General features: G+C 53.9%; 2 long non-coding RNA genes across 7 annotated transcripts; both read right to left on the bottom strand.

Moving 5' to 3' along the window:
* Positions 1 to 760: 760 nt before the first annotated feature.
* LOC143270035 (uncharacterized) lies at positions 761 to 23049 on the bottom strand. 3 transcript variants are annotated; one of them, XR_013046898.1, is made up of 8 exons: positions 22785 to 23049; positions 15796 to 15976; positions 15631 to 15684; positions 9264 to 9330; positions 7691 to 8021; positions 6724 to 7493; positions 4014 to 4090; positions 761 to 3112 (listed from the first exon to the last, which is right to left on the bottom strand). It is a non-coding gene; the product is annotated as an uncharacterized LOC143270035 (long non-coding RNA). The 3 variants fall into 3 exon arrangements; XR_013046897.1 differs by having other exon boundaries at positions 15102 to 15684; XR_013046896.1 differs by lacking the exons at positions 15631 to 15684; positions 15796 to 15976; positions 22785 to 23049 and having other exon boundaries at positions 7691 to 9652.
* Positions 18098 to 21780, bottom strand: LOC121824804 (uncharacterized). Of its 4 annotated transcripts, XR_013046893.1 has the most exons (4): positions 21510 to 21780; positions 20415 to 20496; positions 18821 to 18936; positions 18098 to 18557 (listed from the first exon to the last, which is right to left on the bottom strand). It is a non-coding gene; the product is annotated as an uncharacterized LOC121824804 (long non-coding RNA). The 4 variants fall into 4 exon arrangements; XR_006066802.2 differs by lacking the exon at positions 20415 to 20496 and having other exon boundaries at positions 21510 to 21757; XR_013046894.1 differs by lacking the exons at positions 20415 to 20496; positions 21510 to 21780 and adding an exon at positions 19368 to 19460.
* Positions 23050 to 24014: the final 965 nt, after the last annotated feature.

Raw genomic sequence — 24014 nt, forward strand, 5'->3', positions numbered from 1 at the left:
TTCTCTGCCTCCAGAGGCCTTGAGAGGGGGTTCAGTGTGGGGTACCCTCTTTCCCCCAGTTGTAACACTACCTGACTGCATCTCTGCCCAGCCAAGCAGAGCATGCTGGGAAAATCCCATCTGCAGCTGCATCTCCTCTAGCGTGACCACTGGGGTTTCCTGGGGAACCCACCTGAGGAAGTCTGATCTGTTAAGATCTAAATTGAAACAACATTCAGGTTACTGAGAAGTGACGTCGTGGTTGCCAAGAGTCCTTCCAGTACGGTCTCACATTCTCTGTACCGCACATCACTCCACCTGGGGTCCAGAGGCACACAGGCTCGTCGAGATGGGGCAGTCCTGACTTCTAAGAAACTCTGCATCCCAAGGGGACAATCTGCATGCCCACAGAGTGCCTCAAGAGACCAGGGATGGGCTGTCTCACATACAAAGCCACCGGTTTTAGCCATGCCATGCTGTTGCCTGGTCCCGGCTGTCATTGGTTATCACTGACAGCCAGGAACTTGCAGGACACCCTGGGGCAGATCACATTAGGCCGAAAGCAATGTGAATTCCACAGAGAGTGGGTGGGACAGATGTCCCAGCATCGTCAGGAGCCAGCCAGGCTCTGGGCACTCGCCATCACCTTGCTGAGATGGCAGATGAGTTTTCCCAGGGTTGCAGAACAAAGGGCCCCAAAGCCAGGTGGTGGGTGGACGGGTGACCTCAGCCCAACCACGCACCCACCCACTCACCCACCCACCCACCCACCCACCACCCGTGAAGGGACCCGTGGGACTTCAGAGGCCTTTGCCATGCAGAGCCCACCTGCCTCAAGCCATTCCACCGGCATGGGAGGGAGGGAAAGAACGCTTCAGAAACTAACACCAGGGGAGTCCTGTGCAAATGTCCTGAGGCTGTAGATCAAAGCGCAGAGACTGGAGGCTCCTGCCAGGTTTCACTATCTCAGGGGTCCTGAAGCTGGAAGCCCAAGGCCGAGCTGTTGCAGGGCTGGGTCCCCTGAGGCAGGGGAAGATGAATCTTCACCAGTCTTCCCTCCCTGTGTCTTGAGGACACAGGCCTGATGGCTCAAGTCCACCCTAATGGCTTTGTTTCACCTGAAGCACCTCTGTGAGGACTCCATCTCCAGATGAGGCTGAATGCTACATGCTCCTGCATGGTCTTGAACACACTTACGTGGACTCACGTGCAACAGCTGATGGAAATTTCTCCTTTTGTGGCTCTGTGATCAGGATGTGTCCAGCTATGGGCAAGAATTAGCATTTCCGCCGGGCGGTGGTGGTGCACGCCTTTAATCCCAGCACTCGGGAGGCAGAGGCAGGTGGATCTCTGTGAGTTCGAGGCCAGCCTGGGCTACCAAGTGAGTTCCAGGAAAGGCGCAAAGCTACACAGAGAAACCCTGTCTCGAAAAAACAAAACAAAGCAAAAACAAACAAAAAAAATTAGCATTTCCACTGAATTGGGTAGGCCGAAGCTCCTGAGCTCCCAGAATGAGGCTGACTGGGGACCACGTCACCCATCCTGTCCCTTCTGCTTTGCCCCTCAGGGTCCAATTTGTGATGGGCAGTGTGGACTTGGGTTTTCCTGGGTCCAATGCGGCCTGGGCTTGCAGTGTACGTGGACAGTGGCCCCGAAGGTGGCTCTGAGAAACTGGACATCGCGGCAGGGCTCAGCTTTCCCTGTGCTCAGTTGCTCTGGAGACCTGGAGACACCAGCAGGACTCTAACCAGGGTCACCCTGGGCCTGTCTGCTGCCAGGGCAGAGCCAACTGTGTGTGTCCAACTTCACAGCAAATTAAACATCAAATGCAGTTGGTGGTTCCTGCCAGCCAACAGATACTTTACATCCCTTCCTCCTCTCTGCATCGAATAGCTTTCCTAAAAGAACAAGCTCCATTAAGGCCAGTGTGGGTGGCACCACAGATGGGCAGGTACCAGATGGGCTCACAGAACCCCCAGGCCCAACAACAAAGACAGAAGAAGCATGCAGGCCCGACAGTCATGTAAGATCTCTGGGTTGTGGCCACAGAAAGTTGGGGTAGGCTGAACTCTTTTTTTGAAAACTGTTCTTTACAATATGGCTTTGGGAGAAAAAAAAATCAATTTGAATGAACTAGCATGTCCACAGAGGACAGTGCAAGGACCAGCCACATTGGATCAGGGGCAGAAGCCATGGCTACAGTCCAGATAGGCAAAAGGGCATTCTGTGGGACAGTCTGTCAGCCTGGTCCCCACAGCAACTGCCTGGGCCAGAGGCTGGGTGCCCTTGGCTTCCCAAACTGCTCTCTCTCTGTCTGGTCCTTCTGCAAGGGGGCCTTCACGAAGGGTATGAGGCAAGAAGGGAGGGTGAGCTGCATTTCCAGAAGGTTCTTTCTAGATACAGAGTCATGTGTGAACCTGGGGATTTCTCTAGTTTGTTCAGCTCCCTCCATTAAAATTTGCAGTTGGGGCCCCGGGCAGCAAGGCCTGCTGGATCCTGCAATCTGGTCGTTTCTTTGCTGTGCTGTGCTGCGCTGGAGTCCAGCCTTCCCAGTAAAGCCAGGACCAGGCTGGGTCCCAGTGTTCTTTCTGATAGGTGCCCTGTTCCTGCCCCGGGGGAGGCAACGCTCCGGAGCCCTCGTCTCCCTCCCAGCTCCCTGCTCCTCTGGTGCTTCAGCACCCATGACAGCTGGTGTTGACTCACGCCTCCTGCCCAGCCCCAGCTCTCAGTCTCCACAGCTCTCTCTGACGAACGTCTGCTGTCCTTTCTACTTCACAGGCGGAGGAGATGGAGGTTCAGAGAAGACCAAGAATTCTTCTCAGCTGAGGAGGCGTCGTTAGAATTTGCACCCACACCATTGCACCTCATCCCAAACTTCCGTTTGGCCATCTGTCTTCCAGAAACCTCTGACAGTACATCCGGCAGATGCCTTGGGGGGTTCCTCATAGACCAGTGTGGAAGTCAAAACACTGCTGGTGCCCCCGGAGAGAGGAACCTGAGGGGGAGCCTCTGTTCTGTTCCTGGGGAAGCCTGCGGAGACTCCAGGCTGTGTACTGGCTGCTGGCATATGGCTGGCATCCTCACACCTGGGGCAGTCCAGCCCTTCTGACTCCAACCATGCCTAGTTCCAGGCCTGGAGAAAGAGAAGAGGGAGGCTGGTGGCTGGGACATCTTTCAGGGAGAGGCCAGAGAAATCAGAGAGACCCCTTAGCAACCAAAGATTCTGTTGTGGGAGTGCCTGTAAGCTCTGGGGATCGCCCTACACCACCACCCTTTGTGGATGGTCTCCACCATGCCTTCCAAGCCTGGGTTGGTCCTGAGACTCACTTCTTTCTCCCCATTCAAGATTCTCTGAAGACATTTTGAGGATGAGAATTAGTCACACAGGTTCAAGGGCCACATGGGGCACTAGGTCCCTGTGAGGATCAGACCAGATGCCAGCATATGGGATAAGGGATGCTTATACAGGTGAAAGATATACTGCACTGACTACTGGCCACACCCATTATGGCCATGTCAATCACCTGACTGTTGCCTCCCTTCCGATCACTCTACATTTTATAGAACAACTACATTTTATAACTTCTTTATCTTAATCCCTGACATGGGCCCTGCCGTCTCTGGAGAGACAGACAGACGCAAGTTAAGTCAATTCCTAGAGACATCCATCCAAGGGTTTCCCTACAGGGTGTCTTTCAGATACTGCCTACCCAACCGCAGTCCTTAGTCCCCACGTCGCCCAGACCACCATTCCTTGCATTTGTCACAGCCCGCAACGACGGTTCTCACTCCCACACTGGCCTGTCTTCAGCTGCGTGCTTGCCTGGCCTCACCAGTTCCCTCCCACGGAACCCACACTTGACCCCTGCCCACCTTTCCCTGCCCCCCTCTGCCTCCTGGCTCTCCTGTGTGGCTTCCCTTGGGGATGGTTCCATCTACAGTCTAACGAGTCCCTTCATCGGAGACAGCCACGTCCTTGGTGCGTTGGCTTCCCCACCCACCCACGCCTCCATGATGACAAAGCTGTGCTTTACCTGGGCTGTGGCACACACGGGAGACTGAGGCAGGAGGACTAGGAGTTTCAGGTCGGTGTGAGCTATGTAATAAGACCCTGTCTCAGAGAGAGGGAGAGGGGGAGGGGGAGGAGGGGGGAGGAAGAGGAGGGGGGAGTGAGAGAGGGGGAGGGGGAGAGAGAGGGGGAGGGGGAGGAGTGGGGGAGGGAGAGGGGGAGGGAGAAGGGGAGAGGAGGGGGAGGGAGAGAGAGAGAGAGAGAGAGAGAGAGAGAGAGAGAGAGAGAGAGAGAGAGAGAGAATAAAAATAGAAGCCAAGAAAATAGGGTCTAGAAACTTCTGCCCCAGGAGCAACCCCGTAGCCGTATGTTCGGGAGCAAAATCTTGTGATCCCCGGCCCAGGCAGACATGGGGGTGCCTGTGGCTAGGGCAAGCATTACCCCACAGGGATTCCTTGCCCCCCACTTTCTCATGTTCTGTTCGTACCACAGCCCCAGCCGAGCAGCTACACAAACCCCTTAGCTGTGCAAACCCCTTAGCTCTCCAGAAACCCACTGGGGTGACCACGGAGAGGCCCCGGTTACGGTGCGGGGCTTTTCTCAGATATAATTTGAACTCCTCACAGTCCCGAGCCGCTATCTTAGGCCCCCCTTTGGGGCCACAAAGGGCAAAGGGCCGAGGGCCGGCTGAGAACTTGGCGAGACCAGCTCCCAATCTAAGTCAGCAGCCATCAGGGTACTATCAGGATCTTTCCCGTGCTACCGACCTTCGCGAGACTCCGCTTCCACATTCCGGTGGGCAGCATTTCGAGAGGGTCCAGTCCACTGACCTCCCACATTCTCTGCTCAGCTGGCCCTAGACGGGAGCCTGGCTGACCAGAGTCATCCTCACCTGTCATCCTGCCCACCCCCTCCACCCTCAGCCCACACTGACTGGGCTGTGTTAATCCTCACAGCCGGTCGGTCGGTCCTCTCTCTGAGTCTCTTGGCCGTCCCCATCTTTCCCCCCTGTACCTTCCATGGCCCCGTCCTCTAAGCTGTCCTATCCCACGGGCAATCCCCTTCCTCAGCCTGCTGGTTCTGACCTTGGCCAGAGGCAAATGCTGGTTCCACAAGTCTCCCTGGCGTGTTCTCCCTCTAAAAGGACAATCCAGGCGTCTCCCCCTGTGCTGCCCCGATGGATCTCAGGGGTCCCTTTCCAGAATGTGGGGGACAAAAAGAAGCAGGTCCGAGGAGGCTTGAGACTCCTGAGAGGCTGCCCCTGGGTGACAGGTGACTCCACAAGCCTGGGCTCTGCAGGACCCAGATGGAAGGTTCTTTCCACAGAGGACGTGGGGCTGCCCATCAAGGCTGAGTGAATATGTACCCTCATGTGACCTATTCTCTTTGAGGGCTCTTGGGTGGACTCAGAGTCCAGTGCCTGCGGGTGGGACCGCTCTGTGGAAGTCACCTGGCTGCTGTTGGTGGTGTATTTGGCTATCGGGTGCTGGAGCTTAGGAGTTGTGTCCAGAGGTTCTGATCATTCCAGGCCTCTTCCTAAAGGATGGTGCCAGCTGCCCCACCCAGCTCCACCCCATGCCACCAGGATGTCAAATCCTTGTGACTCCACCCTGTACTGCCAGTGTCCTTGATTTTAATGTTGTGAGTGTTGTCAAGTCAGAGACTACTCTCAGGTCCATTGGCACGGGAGGAGTTTGCCAAGGATTTTTTTTTTTTCTGGAACTTTCCGTGGCTGTTGGACAGCTGGCCTGGGGGAGTAGAGTTACTACAGTACCACAGTAACAAAGATTACCGCTCCAGCGGAGGCTGCTCTCCTCCCTACCACCCTCACAGGGGTTGGGCCCTCAGAGCAACCCTGTCCCTGGGGACATGTGTGGGTTGATGAGCCCTGGCCCTGCGCCAAGTGGGTGGGTGAACACCTGAGTGGTCAGAACAGGAACAGGCAGGGCCTTTGAGACTGGAGAAAGGTCCCTGAGTAGGTGACGGTCATTGTTAGTGTCACCCTTGTGGAAAGAAGGCTTCAGATGTCCCGGACAGCAGTCTTCAGGATATTTTGTATGGCTAAGTGTCCAAGTTGCCACAGTCTGGGGGATTCAAGTAGCAAGAAGGTGTTGGAAGCTAAGGAGCAAGACCACGCCTCCTCTAACAGCTCCAGGAAGGGTTCCTCCTGTCACTCCAGCGGCCTCTGCCTCTTGTCACAAAGCTGCCTTCCATCTCCATATTAGACTATCAATCTAACGTCCCCCTTCTCATAAAGACATGATCACTGGATTAGCGCCACCCCATTCCAGCGTGACCTCATCTGAAGCAACACTTTCAAAAAGATCCTATTTCCCAATGAAAGTGAGGTTCTGAGCTGACCTGAATTTTTAGGAAATGTTACTTAATACAGTGTGTAGGTTTGTTTGTTTATTTATTTATACGACGGGATCTTCTTATATAGTCCATAATGACATCAACTTAGAACGCTCCTGCCTTCCCCTCCAAGTGTTGGGACTGTGGGTCACCTTGCCCACTACAGTATGTGTTTTAAGAAAAACAAGTCCTCAGTGTGATGCACCCAGAGCCCTGGATAGGTACCCAGCCCTGATCCTAGTCCCTGAGGTCCATTCAGAGCCACACTGGGTGAACCAGCACCTCCCCAGCACTGCTGTCCCTGGGGGACCTGGAACCTCAGAGACACATGCCAAGGTGCATGACACTGATCCACTCCCCAAGTCCAAGGCAGGCCTTACAGGTAAAACAGGGTCACGAGAAGCAGATATCCACGGTAGGGTCTTGTGGAGCAGAGTCAGCCATGTGTGGTCAGAAACTCAGCACCTAGGACAAACTATTGCCACTACTCTGCAGCAGGACCAGCCTGGGATGGGGTGAGCCATTGAGAGAGCAGTGGGAATGCTTGCCCTGGGCGTCTGTCTGTCTGTCTGTCTTTGCTCACTTTCATCTCTCCAGTTGTCCTTCCAGATAGAGGGCAGGTCTTTTCCTCGATCGGCGGAGTGGCCCAAGGCTCCACTGGCATCATTGGTGCTGACCCTGCAAACGCTGGGAGCAGAGTGCCCACAACCCCCCCACACCCCCTGTGCCAGTGTCCCAGCCCAGTGTGGGGGAAGCTGTGGCGCACAGGTGCACTCTCCCTCATAGGTCTGCTGTTTTTAAGACAACCGGGATAACCAAGAGACGTGGACATGACCCAACGAACTCATCCACAGGCCGTGCTATTCTGACTAAGGAAGAAGCAGGGGTGGCCCTGGGACTCTCAGGCAAGAGTCACTCACACAACCGGGGCGTGCACGCCACAGTTCCCTCGCTGTCTCGGGCTCAGGGTCAAAGCTGCATTGCGAATACTCACACTGCAATGAGAAAAAGCCACCTGGGTGATGCCGGAAAAGGCCACCTGTCATCGCCGGAACTCAATGCTGAGTGGGAAGCGCTAGCCACGGAAGGCCTTGTGCCTATGTGTGGCAACCTGTGGGCAGCTGTGAGTGAGGCAGAGCTTCCTGGGGTCCTGATGGATGGGTGGGTGGGGTGATGGGGAGGGAGGGCACACCTTGTCTTGACCTAATAATAATGAGCATCTTCTGAGTCGTCTCCACGAGCAGATATCAAGGTCAAGAACTTCTCCTTGGGGTGCTAGTCAAAGGAATGTCTCTGCCAGAACAGCCTCCCCCCCCAACCCCCCCCCCCCCTCCCCGGGCTGCCCACCTTTTAGACTCACTCGGGTGAGCTTCTGGTTGGTGCTGGTGGGTGGCTTCTGTCTCCAGGCTCTGTTGGCATGTGGCTGGCCACTTGCTGAATGGGCTTGTCGGGGCCTTGTCCTGGCCACTCCAGAGGAGCACCCTGAGGTCAGAGGCGCTGCCTCCTTGCTTCCGGTGGGGCTGGCTGGTGCCAGATGCTGGGGACCGGATGCTCTCTGGCTGCTGGTATTTGGGATCAGGCTCTTCCTCAGCTTTAGACTCACAGCCACACATTCATGGAGAGGAGTTGGACATGCAGCGGAGGTCAGAGGTCAGAAGAAAGGACACCCTGGGAGACTCTGAGGGGTCAAGGGGAACTCAGGGGTACTGAGTGGACCCCCAACTCCTGCCTCTTATAGTGTGAGCTGGTCCCCATTGTAAGAGCTGTTTTTATGTTGCCTTTGCAAAAATCTAAAGCTCCTCAAAGAAGCCTCAGAGGTGCGCTTGGCAAGTCAGCTCTCCAGGCCCTGTAAAAGGCTGCTCCCGCCCTTTACAAGCTTCCCGCAGGGGTTCCTGGAAGCAGAACCATGCGGGCAACTAGCCTCCCCACTCAACCTCTCACGGTGGCGCTGGCTCCATTCAGTGGTGTTGCATGAATGTGTAGCATGTCCTGAGGTCTTAGAGTGCTAGGTCTCATGGAGAGCGGGGCACAGTCCAGGTGCTGATGAGGAAGTAGGCTGGAGAGGGGGTGGAAGGCCCCAGAGAGCACTCTGAGACCCCTGTGGACACTTCCGCCTGGGGCAGGAAAAAGCCCACCTTGCAAGATGCTAATGAGAGCTGGGAGTCATCTGGAGGGCTGGGGACAGGGTACCCCTGCGTGATGTGAGATCGGAATATCAGGGCTGCTCCCAGGTTCATGAGAAGGTGCTGGGGTCAGGGGTGAAGAGTCCATCGCCAGACATTCCTTGGACCCAGTGAGCATACCAGTGCTCAGCAATACCCATCTCCGCAGAGATGCCCAGAGACGCTGTGCACAGCGGCTAACACTGGCCCACTACGAACTCTGCCGTGAGCAAGCCCCTGGGCCTTTTCTATACATTAGCTCCCGAGGCAGCACTACGAGCCCTGGCCTGGGCACACTGACAGGCTCATGGCCAGGGAGGGCACCAGGCTCCTCATTCACGCGTGGTTTGGGGTCTGGATGCTTTTCCATTTGAAGACTCTGGAGTGTGGGCACCATAAATGGTCAAACACACTCTGATCACACAGCCTGGCTATCAGCTGTGTCCCATTGCCTGTCACATTCCATCATCCCCATAGACCCCGAAGGTGGACAGCCTCCCTCCCGCCCAGCCTGGGCTGTCCTTCGGAACTGCTTTCTCCGAGTGCACTCTGCTTTAGCCCGTAGCTGTATTTGGCTTTTTAAACCACCCTCAGCCAAATAAATGAAGCCCCCTTGCACTTGAAAACCAGCTCACTGTTCCTGGCAAAGCCTTCTTCGGGCGAGGCAAAGCCGAACTGGAAAAGGCCGTGAACAGTTTAACTCGAAGGCTACGAGTGCGGCAGGGGCCCCAGCTTCCCCCTCCCTTGTTCCTACTTACCCAGGACAGTCCTGTCCTCTGGCCCTGCTGCAACTGTCTCAGCTCCCGTGTGTCTCAAAGAGTTCTGCTGTGAAGGACAGATCCCACAGCTCCAGCCTTGAGCTAGCACGCAGCACCCTCCGAGCTGGGAGAGCCCTGCCTCCAAGGTCTCCTTCAGGGGGCCACCCCTAGCAGTCAGGTATCTGTACCCAGCAGGGAGGCCCCACGGGTGGCCAGGACACACGGATGCCTCGTGCTTAAGGACTACAAGCAGGTCCCTTGTGGGAGCCTGGGGACTCAGTGTTCGTGAAAAGACTTACCTGACACATCTAGAAGTCTGAGGCAGAAAAGGCGCTGGCCACGGGCCAGTCGGGGCAGAGCGTAGACCTTCCTCATCCCCCATCCCCCTTCTTCCCCTCCCCCACCTCCTCCAACCCTGGCCCTGTCTCACTCCCTACACGCTGGGCTGACCTTCAGAGTGAAGACAACTGTTTAAATATTAAACTATCCTTGGAATGCTTGGACTTTCATTAAGACCCTGAATCAAAAGGAGAAGAAGAAAAAAAAAAAACTGTAGAGATTTCTGAAGTTTTGAAACACTGAATTATTGATGTTTGTGTTCCTGAGGTCCACGGGCTGAATAGAAGCCTCCACCTCCCTGGCCTCCAGGCCCCACAGCAGAGGCCTGGCTTTTCATTTCCACAACTCAAGGCATGTCTGCGTAGCAGGGCAGTCCGTTGGCCTGTGCATGGAATAACCATCACACACACACACACACACACACACACACACACACACACACACACATTCATAACACACATCTGTCTCACTCACCTTTAAAGCATTCTTCACACACATTCGATTGGCATGCATGCAGTGCACACACTCATGAGCACACTCACACAACCCACAAGTATACACAGAACCCAGTGCACACGCCTGCAGCACACACATGCACAGCTAGGCTTATGCTGCTTTCTAAGAAGGTGAAGGGAGCTTATTTTCTTTGGTTACCCTGGTGAGGCCTCAGGTAAAGCAGGGACAGACAAGACTGGCACAAATGTCCAGGGGAGGGGTTCCCTCTGCTGCGTGTCCTAGGAAACTGAGGGTGGGAGGAGCTGAGACCCTGGAGGAGCTGAGACCCTGGAGGAACTGAGGGCTGGAGGAGCTGAGACCCTGGAGGAGCTGAGGGATAGAGGAGCTGAGACCCTGGAGAAGCTGAGGGATGGAGGAGCTGAGACCCTGGAGGAGCTGAGGGCTGGAGGAGCTGAGACCCTGGAGGAGCTGAGGGATAGAGGAGCTGAGACCCTGGAGGAGCTGAGGGCTGGAGGAGCTGAGACCCTGGAGGAGCTGAGGGATAGAGGAGCTGAGACCCTGGAGGAGCTGAGGGATGGAGGAGCTGATACCCTAGAGGAGCTGAGACCCTGGAGAAGCTGAGGGATTAGAGAAGCTGAGACCCTGGAGAAGCTGAGGGCTGGAGGAGCTGAGACCCTGGAGGAGCTGAGACCCTGGAGGAGCTGAGACCCTGGAGGAGCTGAGACCCTGGAGGAGCTGAGACCCTGGAGGAGCTGAGACCCTGGAGGAGCTGAGGGCTGGAGGAGCTGAGACCCTGGAGGAGCTGAGACCCTGGAGGAGCTGAGACCCTGGAGGAGCTGAGACCCTGGAGGAGCTGAGACCCTGGAGGAGCTGAGACCCTGGAGGAGCTGAGGCCTTGTTCCCTTTCCTCATTGTCTGAACAGCTTGCTGAGACACCTCCTTTGGCTCCTTGCAATCCCAGGAGTCACAGTGGCCCAGCCTTGTGGACTCAGTTGGAGTCAAGGAAGTGTAAGAGAACACAAGACTGGCTGTCCACACTCAAGCGCTAGAGAATAAAACTCCAGAGGGGCCGCAACACTGACACGCCCCCGAATGTCTTTAGAATGCTGCACACTGTCATTTGAAAAGAACCAGGCGGGCTGCATGCTGTGAGAGTGGAACCACAGGCCACTCTGGAAAAGGCAGACCACGCAGACAGCAAACTGTCCGTGGTTGTCTGGGATGCAGGGCAGGGGAGGGAGAGGTGGGTGGAGCAGGGGGGAAGCTCCTCTGCAAGACACTGTCATTTGGGACACATGCTGCTATACATTTCTCTAAATGCTAGAATATCCAGCCCATCAGTGTGGCTGTCCCTCCCCGGAACAAGATGACAGTCATGGGGAGTCTGTCTGCAGGGGGAGGGGCTATGTGAGTCTCTTTGTACGCTCATCATTTTTTTTTTTTTCTGTAAAACTAAAACTGCTCATAGAAAATAAAGCCTTTCAATTTCCAACTAAACAAAAAGAAAATAGGAGGATGGGGAGGAGGGGGAGGAGAATCATCATCAGTCCAAGGGCCTAGCCATTCTGTGTGTGTGTGTGTGTGTGTGTGTGTGTGTGTGTCTGTCTGTCTGTCTGTCTGTCTGTCTCTCTCTCTCTCTCTCTCTCTCTCTCTCTTTTTTCAAGTCGAACTCCACGGGGGCGGGGCAGCTTTGGAGAGTCCTGTCCTGTGTCCCCTGAAGATGGGGAGGCTTCCTTTCAGCACGGTCCGGGTGAACAGCCGTGTTCTGGGCTCTCAGAACGACCCTGTAACCTGACCAGCTCCTGGCCTCATCTGGAGGCACCCCTGGGGCCTCCTCGCCTCCCTGACTCCAGGCTGCGCCTGAGGCGGCCAGCCAGCTGGGGCCTGTCTCCAGTTGCCTTGACAAATCACCACTTAGCCTGGAGGTGCCAGGCCATGATTCACTGGAGCACTGATGACTAAGGCTCCCTGGCCAGCCCTTCCATCATGCTGTGGCTCTGGCATTCTTAGTGGATACCACCGCAGGGTATTGCCAGCTGGCTAAGACCATAAGATCTATGGTTGGGGTGCAGTATCCACTCCATCTGCCCACCAGAGCTCCTGCCCAGCAGCCAGCCCTAGGTGGCAAAGGCCATGTCCTGTGGATGGGGACAACACTGTGTTCCGCAACCACGTCCGTAATCACAGCCTGCGGTACCTGTAGAGTGAGTGAACAATGATGAGCTGCTCCCCTCTACAGCAGTAACCGGGGCAACAACAAAATAATCATTTCATGTCCAAGCCTCGCTTTTCTTAGTAACTCATTTCTCTAAGCAGACACAGACAGACAGACAGACAGACAGACAGACAGACACACACACACACACACACACACCACTCCTTAAACCCATTTCTCCCATAATTCATTTCGCCAGCTTTTCTCAGCCAGCCTTGAAGAGGATGGGCTTCATAGGAAACCATCACGCCTCCAGGTCCTCCAGGTGCCAAGCTAGTGGGAGTCGGTGCATTTCTAGGTATTGAGAGAAGGGAAATCTCAGGACATCAGGCTCACTTCCTCCTGGATCACTGGTAGGAAGGGTGTCACTGTCATGCTCCTCCCCAACAAAGTTCACTGTTCCTCTTGGATTCATTGACACGAACCTGCCTATTGCCCCTTCCGGACAGGCCTGACCTGCGGCAGGAAGGCCCTACCATAGTCCTGTTGCTGATGGCAGGGCCGGCGGAGAACCTGCCAAGGTCCTGTCCTCACTTCATGCCTTGATGTCCTCCCAAGTAGCCATTTGAAATTTTCCCAGTGACACAGGACATAGGAAGTTGAAGGTAGCCCTAAAAGTGACCCCCACAAAACCAGCCTTCTATGAGTCTGCTTCTTTTGGGGGTCCTGCACTCCAGCAGCAGGGACACCTCTTGCAGCAGGCAAAACTGAACCCTTATGTTGACCATAAACAAACAAACTAACTAAGAAGGGGCTGGAGAGATGGCTCAGTGGTCAGAGCACTTGCTGCTCAGCTATGAAGAGTTGAGCATCACTGCTGCCACTCCAGCTCCAAGGGATACCCCTTTCTGTCTGTCACACACACACACACACACACACACACACACACACACACACACACACACACACACAGAGAGACAGAGACAGAGACAGAGACAGAGAGATGCACACATGCAGAAAGCCTTTAAAACAAGTAAATAATTAGCTGGTGTGAGGGCACACACCTATAATCCAAGTACTGTGGGAGGCAGAAGTAGGAAGTTCTTGTGTGTGTGTGTGTGTGTGTGTGTGTGTGTGTGTGTGTGTGTGTGAGTTCGAGGCCAGCCTGGTCTACAGGGTGAGTTCTAAGACAGCCAGGGCTATGCAGAGAAATCCTGTCTCTCCCTGCAAAATAAATAAATAAATAAATAAATAAATAAATAAATAAATAAATAAATAACAAAATATTGAACCAGACAATTGTCTTCAAGGGCAAACTAACTACACTGGCCAGCAGGAAGAAAACAGCAACTTCCACAGTGATAACCCTGGACCTTCTTCATAGGGAGCCATCCATCCAAAACAACCAGATACGATTTGCTCCTAATGGAAAAACACACCACCTGTGAGGACATCTCACTATCATCCCTACCATCATCTCTACCACCATGGCCATCATCACCATCACCACCATGACTATCACTATAATCACCACACCATCACCATCACCACCACCATCATTATCATCATGACCATCATCACCATCACCACCATTACTATCACTATAATCACCACCACCATCACCATCACCACCACCACCACCACCACCATCATCATCATCATCATTCTCATCATCAATATCATGGCCATACTGGAATATAATTAAGCTTCTGGACTCATCCAGCTCGGGGACAGAGGAACACGTTAGACAACATGACAGGACTGCACTCAGTATCCTGATTGCAGGAGACTCGAAAGGACAATAACCAGGTTTCTTCCATGGTGACTGATGGATGAAGGAAGAGGAGAGGAGAGGCCAGGGTGGGAGAGCTGGGGAAGGGGTGAGTGGGGAGGGAAGGGCTGAAAACAGGGGGCAGGGAGCTTAAAGGAAACCGCAGAGTTGTATCTGAACTTTGTGTGCAAACAAACCCACTTGAAAAAGACAGCAGCCGACCCAAGGACTTTCAACAGTGACTGCTGGATCATATCAGAGAACTCGTTAATATATTCGGTGTGATAAGAGCACTGGGACTAGGTTTACAAAAGAGCCCTTAGTCTATAGAGCATTTCCTGATGAAATGGGGTCGGGGTTGCTTTTAAAGAACTCAGGAAGAATTTGGGGAGAGTGGTACAGAGGACTATAGATAGACCCACCGAGGTGGGGTGTGATACTGCTCTCTCTAATGTTCTCCACGTCTGAAAAAAAAATGTATCATGAAAGGTTTCGGATATGTGGTCAGAAATGTCAACTGTGAGGCGCGAACCTGAACTGTGCGGCACAGCTCAGGTCTACGATCACGTAAGGAGAGCTGAGGGTTCAGTGGGGGGTGGGGGGTGGGGGTGGGGTGAGACGCCTGTCCTTAAGGAATAAATGCATTGGGGTGGCAGGGAAAGCTACTTTTACAACGCTTAGATACTAACCTTGGCTTTCTAGAATGCGCAAGATGTCTTTACCTCGCTGTCCATATAACAGTTTGATGCACTTGTTCATGTGGCATGTGTTAAAAATAAGTACATATACACATATTAGGAGCGTGTTCTTCACACTACGTTGCTGCAGGATGGGACGGAGGCTGGGAAGTTGGCTTAGTCTGTCAAGTCCTTGCCTCACAGGCTCAAAGAACTGAATTCAGTCTCAGGCTTTGGGAAGGTAGAGACGGAAGGGCCCTGGGGCTCTCTGAACAGCTAGCCTATCCTACTTGGTGAGTTCCAGGCCAGTGAGGGGCATTGCCTAAAAAAATGGTGACTAGTGCCTAGGGAACAACACCCAGGGTTGTCCTCTGGCCTACACACACACACACACACACACACACACACACAGACACACACACACACACACACACACACACCTGTAGCGTGTCACAAAGCTTGGGAAACACCCTTCTCAAGAACTCCCAAACAGCCACAGCAGAGTATCACTCCAAGCTCTACCCTTGCCAGCCTGAAGTCACAGTGCCTGGGCCACAAAGCAGGCAGATATTCATCATTCTCTGGTGTCCTCGAAAAAGTGGCATCTTCCGGGAGCTGCTCGCGTGGCCTTAGGGTCTGGGCATGGCTCCCCTGACAGAGCAGAAACACCAGGGTTCTACTGTGAGTCGCTTTGTAAGTACCATCAGCCAATGGTATTGGGATCTAATGCCCTTTACCTATCCAGCCAAGCAAAGCCAGTCAGGTGTTAGTCTCCTCCCACAGTGCCCCCAACACACCAGTTATCCATAGCAAAGGTCCTGTCCCAGCGGATGCCCACTCGTGGCATTCCCCATGTCAGGACTCATGAGGCACACCCTCGCTCTGGCGGACTTGTCAGTCACAAAGGCAGGTTGTGGTCGGCCTGGAATGTCTAGACGCACAAGAAGAGCATTCCTAGGCTGCTCCTACCTGCCCAGCAGGTGTGTGGCTGCTTCTTCTTGGATGGCTCTGACACAGCGCTGACTGTGGAGAAACCAAGAGGGAGAGTGGAGTTGCATTTTATTCATTGTGGGCTCACGAGTAATGTCTCCCCCACACCGGGTGGGTATCGCCACCACATTGCAAGTTCCTAACCTTGTTCGATTTAGTTTATCTCAGGCAAGAGCACACCCAGTCTGGGAGAAAGGGCTCCTGGCTGTCTTGGTGCTGACGTCAGAGCAGAAGCTTCAGGGACTCTGCTTTGAGGAAGGCTGGGTGGCGTGGCAAGGCCATGACCACCCAGTGAAGGGACCCCCCAACTCCTGGGTTGTTGATCCTGAGAAGCAAACTTAAGGTCAGGCAGAGGTGGACACACCCCTCGGTTTCCATCCCCGCTGAAGTTTCCTTGCAGCTGCCAGGTCTGCTCCCATAGCTCTAGAGTAAGCGGCCAACACATACTTCAGGCCCTCAGAACATTCCAGAGTACTGGGCACAGCAGGCCTGATTGCTCAGGGCCAGAACACACACTGACCGCATCCTGACCTCAACACGGCTCCTTGAAGAGCACTTGGTCACATTTATTAGCCAAATCCTTCACAACTAAAAACTTTAAGGAGTCCAAGTGTTGTTTCTCTTCTTTCTCAAAACACATATTCCAGGGCCCAGCTCCAGGTGCTTCTGGGGATCCCTTTGCCTACACTTGACACTAGAAAGGGGGCAGAAAAGACGCCAGGTATGACCAGGAAGCACTCTGGGTCCAGAACACATGCAGTACCTGAGGATATGAGGGACACCGTCTTCCTGTGAGCCCTGCTACTGAGCCCTTCCATCAGGAGGATCCCATGTGGCTCAGCCCAACACCACAGAGTCTGAGCATATCCCACTGGGCCACAGACACAGACAAACCCCTGTGCAGCCTTCCCTCTCCCGCTACAAGTACAGGTCTTCCTCACCTGGCTGCCATGGCTGCATCCACCCCACCCGCACTGCTCACCTCACTGCCACGGCGGCGGCTACACCCTCCCACCTCCTTGCAAATGTTCAGGTTTGCTGAAGGGCCACTGCCTTTCCCACAGTGTGCTGCTTTCCACACTGGCCCTCCTTCCAGACCGGGGGATGGGGGGGTGGGGGCTTTGAACAGCTCTGTGAGTTTATACGGCTCTGAATAAAAACCCGCATTGATTCCTATCACGGTCTGATAGTCAGCTTCAGAAACCATCACCACCTGCCAACATCTGCTTAGTTTCCACGGTGACACAAACGTCTCCAACAGTCCCAAGACCTCAGCTAGCTGTCCTGGGACAAACTGCATGGGAACCCACACCACCGCTCTGCACCAGACAGCCATCCTAGGAGTAACCTTGCTGAGCAGGAGACAGGCAGATACCCCTTGCCAGCAGTGTTACCTAGGCAACTTGGAGGAGTTGGAAGGGGTCGGCATGAGCCTGTTACAAAATGCTGTACACTCCATAAACTCTACACATGGTGTGGGCATGTGTGTTTTCTAGAGGTGGGCCCTCCTCTCTTGCTCCAGATTCTATTTTTTTCATCAAAAACCATGAAGCCACAAAAAGACACGAAGCAAAGCTGGGGTTGTACCTCACATGCCCAAGGCCCACAAGAAAAGAAAAAAAAAGGAGAAACTTGAACTCATGTCAGTATGTAAAAGAAGCCAGGCTCAAATGGCACCAACCACATGATTCTCACTACGTGACATCCGGGAAACAGCCAAACAGAGACAGTGACAGGTCAGCATGTGGTGGAGAGTGCTGTCACCTCGACAGAGTCTAGAACTGCACGGGAGATAGGAGATGGGCATGTCTATGGGGGACTGTCTTGATTATGCTATTGAATTGGGAAGACTGGGTGACACCACTCCCTGGCTGGATCCTGGGCAGCACAAACAGAGAAAGGAAGCTGGGGGGTGGCAGCATTCATCACTGTTTCCTCACTGTGGATGCTTCAAGCTCCTTCCTTGACGGGATGGACGGGATGGATGGGATGGACGGGATGGACTGTGTACCCTGAACTGTGAGCCAAAATGAATCCTTTCTCCCTCAAGTTTCCTTTTTCTCAGAGTATTTTTTACCATGTGAACAGGCAAAGAAACTATGCCACAGTGGTTATCAGGGTTAGGGAAGGAGAAAGGAGTAGGCAAAACGTGGATGAGAGTGAAATGCTGCAGAGGGAGTCACCACACCTTTGTCCAGACCACGGGATGTAAAACACCCAGAGTGGACCCAAAGCTACTGGACTCAGCTCCAAACCTTTGTTGATGCCCCACCTGGAACAAAGCTCAACAGGGCGATGAGCAGGGCACATGAGAATTCTCTTGCCTTCTTCCGAATCTTTCAATAAACCTAAATATATCCTTACAGGTCTACTGACTTAAAGAGAAGCCAGGAACAAAGTAAATGAACACAGAAAAAGATTAAATAAAAGCATTAGAGACAACATGTGGAGGTCAGAAGACAGCGATCATCTTTAATGAACAAAATCTCCAAGACTATAACTCTAGATGTCCATGGCCAGAGGAAACCCCTCAGGTATGAAATCAAGGGAGGGGATTCTCATACAAAAGAGCCCAAAGAGACTTCACTACCAGAGACTTCCCGAAGAAACACAAAAGGATGCTCCCAGGCCGAATGGAAATGACCCCGGAGTGTCTGAGATCTTTAGGAATGAAGGAGGAGACGGGAGTCGTGGTATGCCCATGTCTCTGGGGTACTTTGACACTAGATGTAAAAGCTCTTTAAAACGTGCCTAACGGGTGAGACAGCACACCAGGCTAGTGAAGCTCTCGGGGTCTTGATGTTGTTGTCTTCTGATGTCGTGACAGGGTTATCTGCGAAATGATTTAACGGCCCAAGGTCTCGGAGATTTCCACCCATGGTCAGCTGGCTCGGTAGCATCTAAGCCTGGGTGTGGGGAGGCAGGACATCATGGTGAGGAGCAAGTGGTGGAGAGAGAGAGAGAGAGAGAGAGAGAGAGAGAGAGAGAGAGAGAGAGAGAGAGAGAGACCCACCTCAAGGCAGACAGGAGAGAGAGTGAGAAGTAGACCCAGGACAAGGTAGACACCCCTAATGATCTACTTCCCGGCCCCTCTCAATGAAGCCGCCAAATTATAAATCCATGGATAGATCCACCCACTGGTCAGTTGAAGCTCTCACAATCCATTTACCTTCTAGCAGTCCATCACTGCCAAACAGCCCGTACCACATGAGTGATTTTTGAAGACACTTCATATTCAAGGTACAACACATCATCCCTGCTCCCCAAAGGCTCATCATGTTCACCCTACAGAGAAGAATGCATTTGGTCTGTCTCCTCGGCCTTGCCTGATGAGTTCTCTCTCCCAGGCTGGCTCTGCTTAACCACAAGTGACTTTTCCTCTATAGATAAACCATGTTCCCAGCACCCATAACTCCCCGGAGTTTCCATTGCAGCACAGACGTCATCCTTATTGCTCCAAGCATAAAACTCCCTCTCAGAGATCCCAACCCTCACGGGGACTCTGTACCACACACAGGTCCTCCAAGGCCTTCCTTTGAAGTTTAAGTAGAAGCTTCCATGACCCCACACCCCATTGTGTTCTAGTGTTTGTAAAACCAGCACTGGTGGCTAACACCAAGTTCTGCCATCCACATGAGCAACAGCTAGGTCCCCTGGACTCATGACCCAATGGCTTCCCTACAACCCACCAGCTCGAAGCCAAGACTTCAACATACGCCTTTGATGGAGGGGGTGAAGACACGCCGTTTCATATCTAGATTACAGCAGTTACACGCACACCAACTCTGACAGGTCTGTGTGTGTGTGTGTGTGTGTGTGTGTGTGTGTGTGTGTGTGTTTATATATACTCATTTAAAGAGACACTAGCTGGCCACAAAGGTCAAGGCTGGTGCATTGCAATCTCTGAGAAACCACTGAAAGACTAAAGACAAAGGAGACCTAGGCAAAGGCCACTAGGGAACATGAGGAAATATTTAAACAAGGGACCAGGGGAAAAAAAGTGAAGCAAACAGTCAAGTAGTGGACCTGAGTCCATTGGGCAGGAATTACATAAGGATGCAGTGGTCAAAACCAGGGTGACCAGAAGTTCAGAATGTTGGCGGAAGTTATTGCCAAAACACGCAAGGACTGACCGACGGTTATGTATCAATACATAGGGAATAAGATACACAAGATCCCAGGTGGGCAGAGTCTGGCAGGAGGAGGCAGAGCAAGCAGCAGATCCCGTACCAGGCTAGTGGGGCACATATGGCATCTGAGCCTGTGGCCCAGGATTAAGACTCAGGGCTGGACTTCAGATCCCAGGAAAACAGGAAGGTGCTACCTGAGAACAAATAGGTCGGCTGGTCACACCACAGGGACCTTTGTAACACCCTTGAGGGCTCCCTCTCATTTTCTTGGTCAAGACTGGTACCCTAGAGTCCCACATCCCTCCATGCTGCCTTTCGGAGTCTGCTCAACTGGCCCTGGAGTTCCCGTGAGTAACTCCTGCTTTCTGAGTTATTTCCGGGACTTCTGGGAGCATTCCTCAGATAGCCACCTGTGGGAGATAACTATTTCCAGGCTCCCAGCCAGCCACAGAAGGGAGAGAGTGGGAGGCTCCTGCTGGGGTCCTGTCTCTGTGTGCCTGAGCAGAAGCAACTACTCCAAGACCTCCTGGTGAGTGGGCTAGGTACGTGGAAAGGGTCTAGTTCACCTTTGGGCACTGCTCCAGCTAAAATTCTACCCTGAGAGGAACTTAAAGCAGCGGGCATGTACCTCACCTTCACCAGGGCCCCAGAGAAGGGGCAGGACAAACAGCATCTGAAGGCAGGGTGGGACCAGCTTGGGTGGACAAGCTTGTGTCTAGAAGATGGAGAGAAAGAGAGAGAGAGAGAGAGAGAGAGAGAGAGAGAGAGAGAGAGAGAGAGAGAGAGAGAGAGAGAGCTGCTTTTAGACACTCTCTAAGGCTAAGGATAGTGCCTACCAGAACACAGAGGCAACAACACACCCCTCAGGATCCCACTTTCTCCCTGCTCAGCATAGTGGCTGAACAGGTTGATGTATAGGGTCCTATAAACTAGCCAGGGGAATCCATGGGCAGGGGGTGAGCATGTCTGAAAGCACCATTAGGCTAGGAACAGATTGGCTAAGTCTCTAGGTCTTCACAGATTGTGGGCCCTCTTCTTATCCATTTGATCCCCCACAACACTCCCATCATCTGGGCCCACATGTCCCCAGATCCAATCCCCACCAGGCAGGGGTGGTGGCCTAAGCCTCTGCTCAGGCCTCGTCCCGGGCCAGCTCTGTTCTGAGTAGCACTTATCCAGCTCTGGTTTTGCCCATAGGAACAGCCAGGACATCCAGGGTAGGGGGGACCTTCTCGTTCCAAAGACGTCCCCTAAAACCCATAAATGTGAGCTTTTTTGGAAAAGGGACCTTTGCAGATGAGTGAGATTCTGTCGAGGCTTTTCAGGTTGGAGCACCCTGGATTCAAACATCTAAGGACAAGTTCTTAGAAGAAAAAGGCAGAGAGGGGCAAAGACTCTGGGAGGAGGGCTGAGACGAAGGATCCAGAACCTGGAGCCAGGTCACTGTGCAGCCTGATGTCCTTTGAAGAAGACCCCGGCAGTAGGAGGAGCCAGAAAGGACAGGGGGGCAGCTTGCCTTCTGGGCGGGGGGCTGTAGGACAAGATTTTCCCAGCCATTTGGGCCTGGCGTGAGGTTGGGACAGCCACACAGAAGCAGAGGGCACCATCGTGGGGCACAGCAAATCCTAGCAGCTCAGACCCTCAGGCCAAGGCCACACCATGCCCAACCCGTGCCCTGCAGGCTGCACCGACCGCCAGTGCTTGCCATCCATGTATCCGTTTGTGTACCTGTCCAACCACTTTCTCTCCCGGCGCTTGCCCTGTCCCTTTCTTGGCAGTGACCGCGCGGTCCTTAGCAGTGGGTCACCACTTTCCGGAATGTGTTTGTCCATCTAGGCTTCCTGCCCCATGCGGGGTTGTTTTGACTTGCATGGGGCTTTCCGCCTTTGCCCGGGTTATATAAGGAGTTTTATGTAACCACCAGACTAACAGAGCCGGGAGTGTATAATAGGAGAAGCCAGGGCTGGCCGCAGCCACGCTACCTTTCCAGGTGTTGTCTAAAGTCTCCAGTGCTTGGCTGGCTCGGTGTCCTGAAGACAGACTCCCCCCCCACACACCATGCTCCACCTCCCTGCCCTATGGCCATAGTTTTGGGAGCCAAAGATAAATAGTGGTTTGTCCAAGAAGCAGGTCCCCTCCCCCTCCTCTCTGAATGACAATGGCCTCAGGTGCCCAGAGACTCATGGGTAAAGGGACAGCTGACAGACAGCTGGAGCACAAACAGCACATAGTTGCTAGAGTAGATTCCTCCTCACCCCTGGGACAGACCTGCGTTGGGGCTCAAGATTATGTAGAGAAGACCTCTGTCCCTGCCCCTGCCCCCCAAGGAAGGGAGTAGGGAAGGACGGAACCAGGTCCCCCATCAGCGCCTCAGACACACTTCGGGTTTGACCCATGTGGAGCTAGGAGAGAAGTTGGGCCGATTCTCCAATTGCTATCCGTCAGAAGCTCCAAGGGACGTTAACAAGCAGTGTGTCTGACTTACCCTGGAGGTCCCCATGGATGTCCCCAGTGGTGAAAAACAAGGGTGCCCACAGTGCCTGCCCCCAGCTAGGGGACAGAGGCTCATGCCCGAGGCCCGGGTCAGCTGCTGAAGATGGGGAAACTCGGCAGGAGGTCGAGTGAGAGGACCATGCCCAGCTTCTCTGCAGAGCAACCCAAGAAGGGCACCGAAAGAATACCTGTGGCTCACAGTGCTCACACATGGGTCTCTGAGCATCAGCAGGAGAAGCCCAGGCCTCCAGCAGGCTCTGCTGAGCGCAGCAGCCTGGGCCTCTGGGCCGGAGGGCTGAACCTCAGCTTGGGCAAGGCTGCCAAGCGACCCCCAGGAAAAGCCTTAGCTTTTCATAGCCCCATAGTTTCACTGGCCTGTCTTATAAGGTCAGAACCATCGGCGAGTACGGCCTCAGGACCAGGCCAGCCAATTGTCCATGTCCCAGGCGGCCAGGCTCTGACGTGCTCCTCTGGGTTTGGAGTCAAGGCCCCGTGTTTGTTCCCTCTCACCAGGAAGCCAGGGCTTTCCTTCCTGAAGCTTGGGAGGCCGCGTTCCTTTTCACTCCCCAAAGAGGAAGCCTTCCCTGTGCTTCGGCCAGATCTGCCGAGCGCTGACTTCACGGCCTGAGATGAATGCACAGGAAGCGTCTTTACCTAAGGAGCCCAGGAGCTGATAAGAGGCTGGAGGAAGCCTCCACAGGCCCCACAGGCCCCACAGGAAGCACAGCCACGTCACCCTCTCCAGCAGGGAGGCCAGCCTCTGCCCAGCACTAGCCCACCTGACCTGGCATCTCCCCAGCCCCTAGCCCCTTAGAAGTCCCCCTTTTTGGCCTCCTCGGGCTCCTGAGCACACTTGTGAATTTATTTATTATTTATTTATTCTCACGAGGGTGAGAAGTCCCCAGAGACCAGAACCAGTGCCCTTCCCCTGACAAGTACACAGTTATGTGGCGTGATTCCTGAGGCCCTGACATGCACGCGGCCTTTGGTCCCAGGTTGGGCAGAATCCCAACCGTAATGGTAATGGTGTCAGGGACACTAGGAGCTGGTGGACATGAGTTCAGCAGCAAGCAGAAGGACCAGGAGAAAGGGGACATAGGCCAGAACACAAAGTGAGAAGGTCACGGGGCATCCTGAGGACAAATGTCCCTGTAGGCTGTCACTGGGCTCAGAACGGCAGCCACTGAGGCTACGGTGATGCCATATGGAGTTAAGGGAGGCGGAGGAACAGCAGTAGGCGTCCTTACCAGGGACTGAGCCACGTACACTTCCCACTTCTCCTTCTGAAAGGGGACTCCAAAGAGCTCACCATCCATCGAGGCCACAGTGGGGACAGTTCTAAAGAGAAGCTGGTGGGGCAGGGGAGGGGACCAGCTCAGGAGGTAAAATGCACATTGTGTAAGTGTGCGGACCAGAGCTCACAGCTCCAGAACCCATGGGAAAGCTGTACGTGTGTGGTGGCCACCTGCAAATCCTAGCACCCAGGAGGCAGAGAAGCGGGGGTGGGGGGCGGGGGGGTGAGGGGTGGGGGCGGCGGCAGGCAGGGCTACTCAGAGCAAGACAGCTGGCTACACAGCTGTCAGGTGAGCTCTGGGTCCAAACGAGCCTTCCTGCCTCCGTGCATAGGGTAGAGTAATGGAGGAAGATACCCACTGACATCAACTTTGGACTCCATCCCCACATACATGTGCCCATATACTCACACACACATGCAACACCACATACGCGTGTTCCCCCAAA

This window comes from Peromyscus maniculatus, chromosome 21 (genome assembly GCF_049852395.1).
Source record: "Peromyscus maniculatus bairdii isolate BWxNUB_F1_BW_parent chromosome 21, HU_Pman_BW_mat_3.1, whole genome shotgun sequence".
Taxonomy (NCBI): Eukaryota; Metazoa; Chordata; class Mammalia; order Rodentia; family Cricetidae; genus Peromyscus; species Peromyscus maniculatus.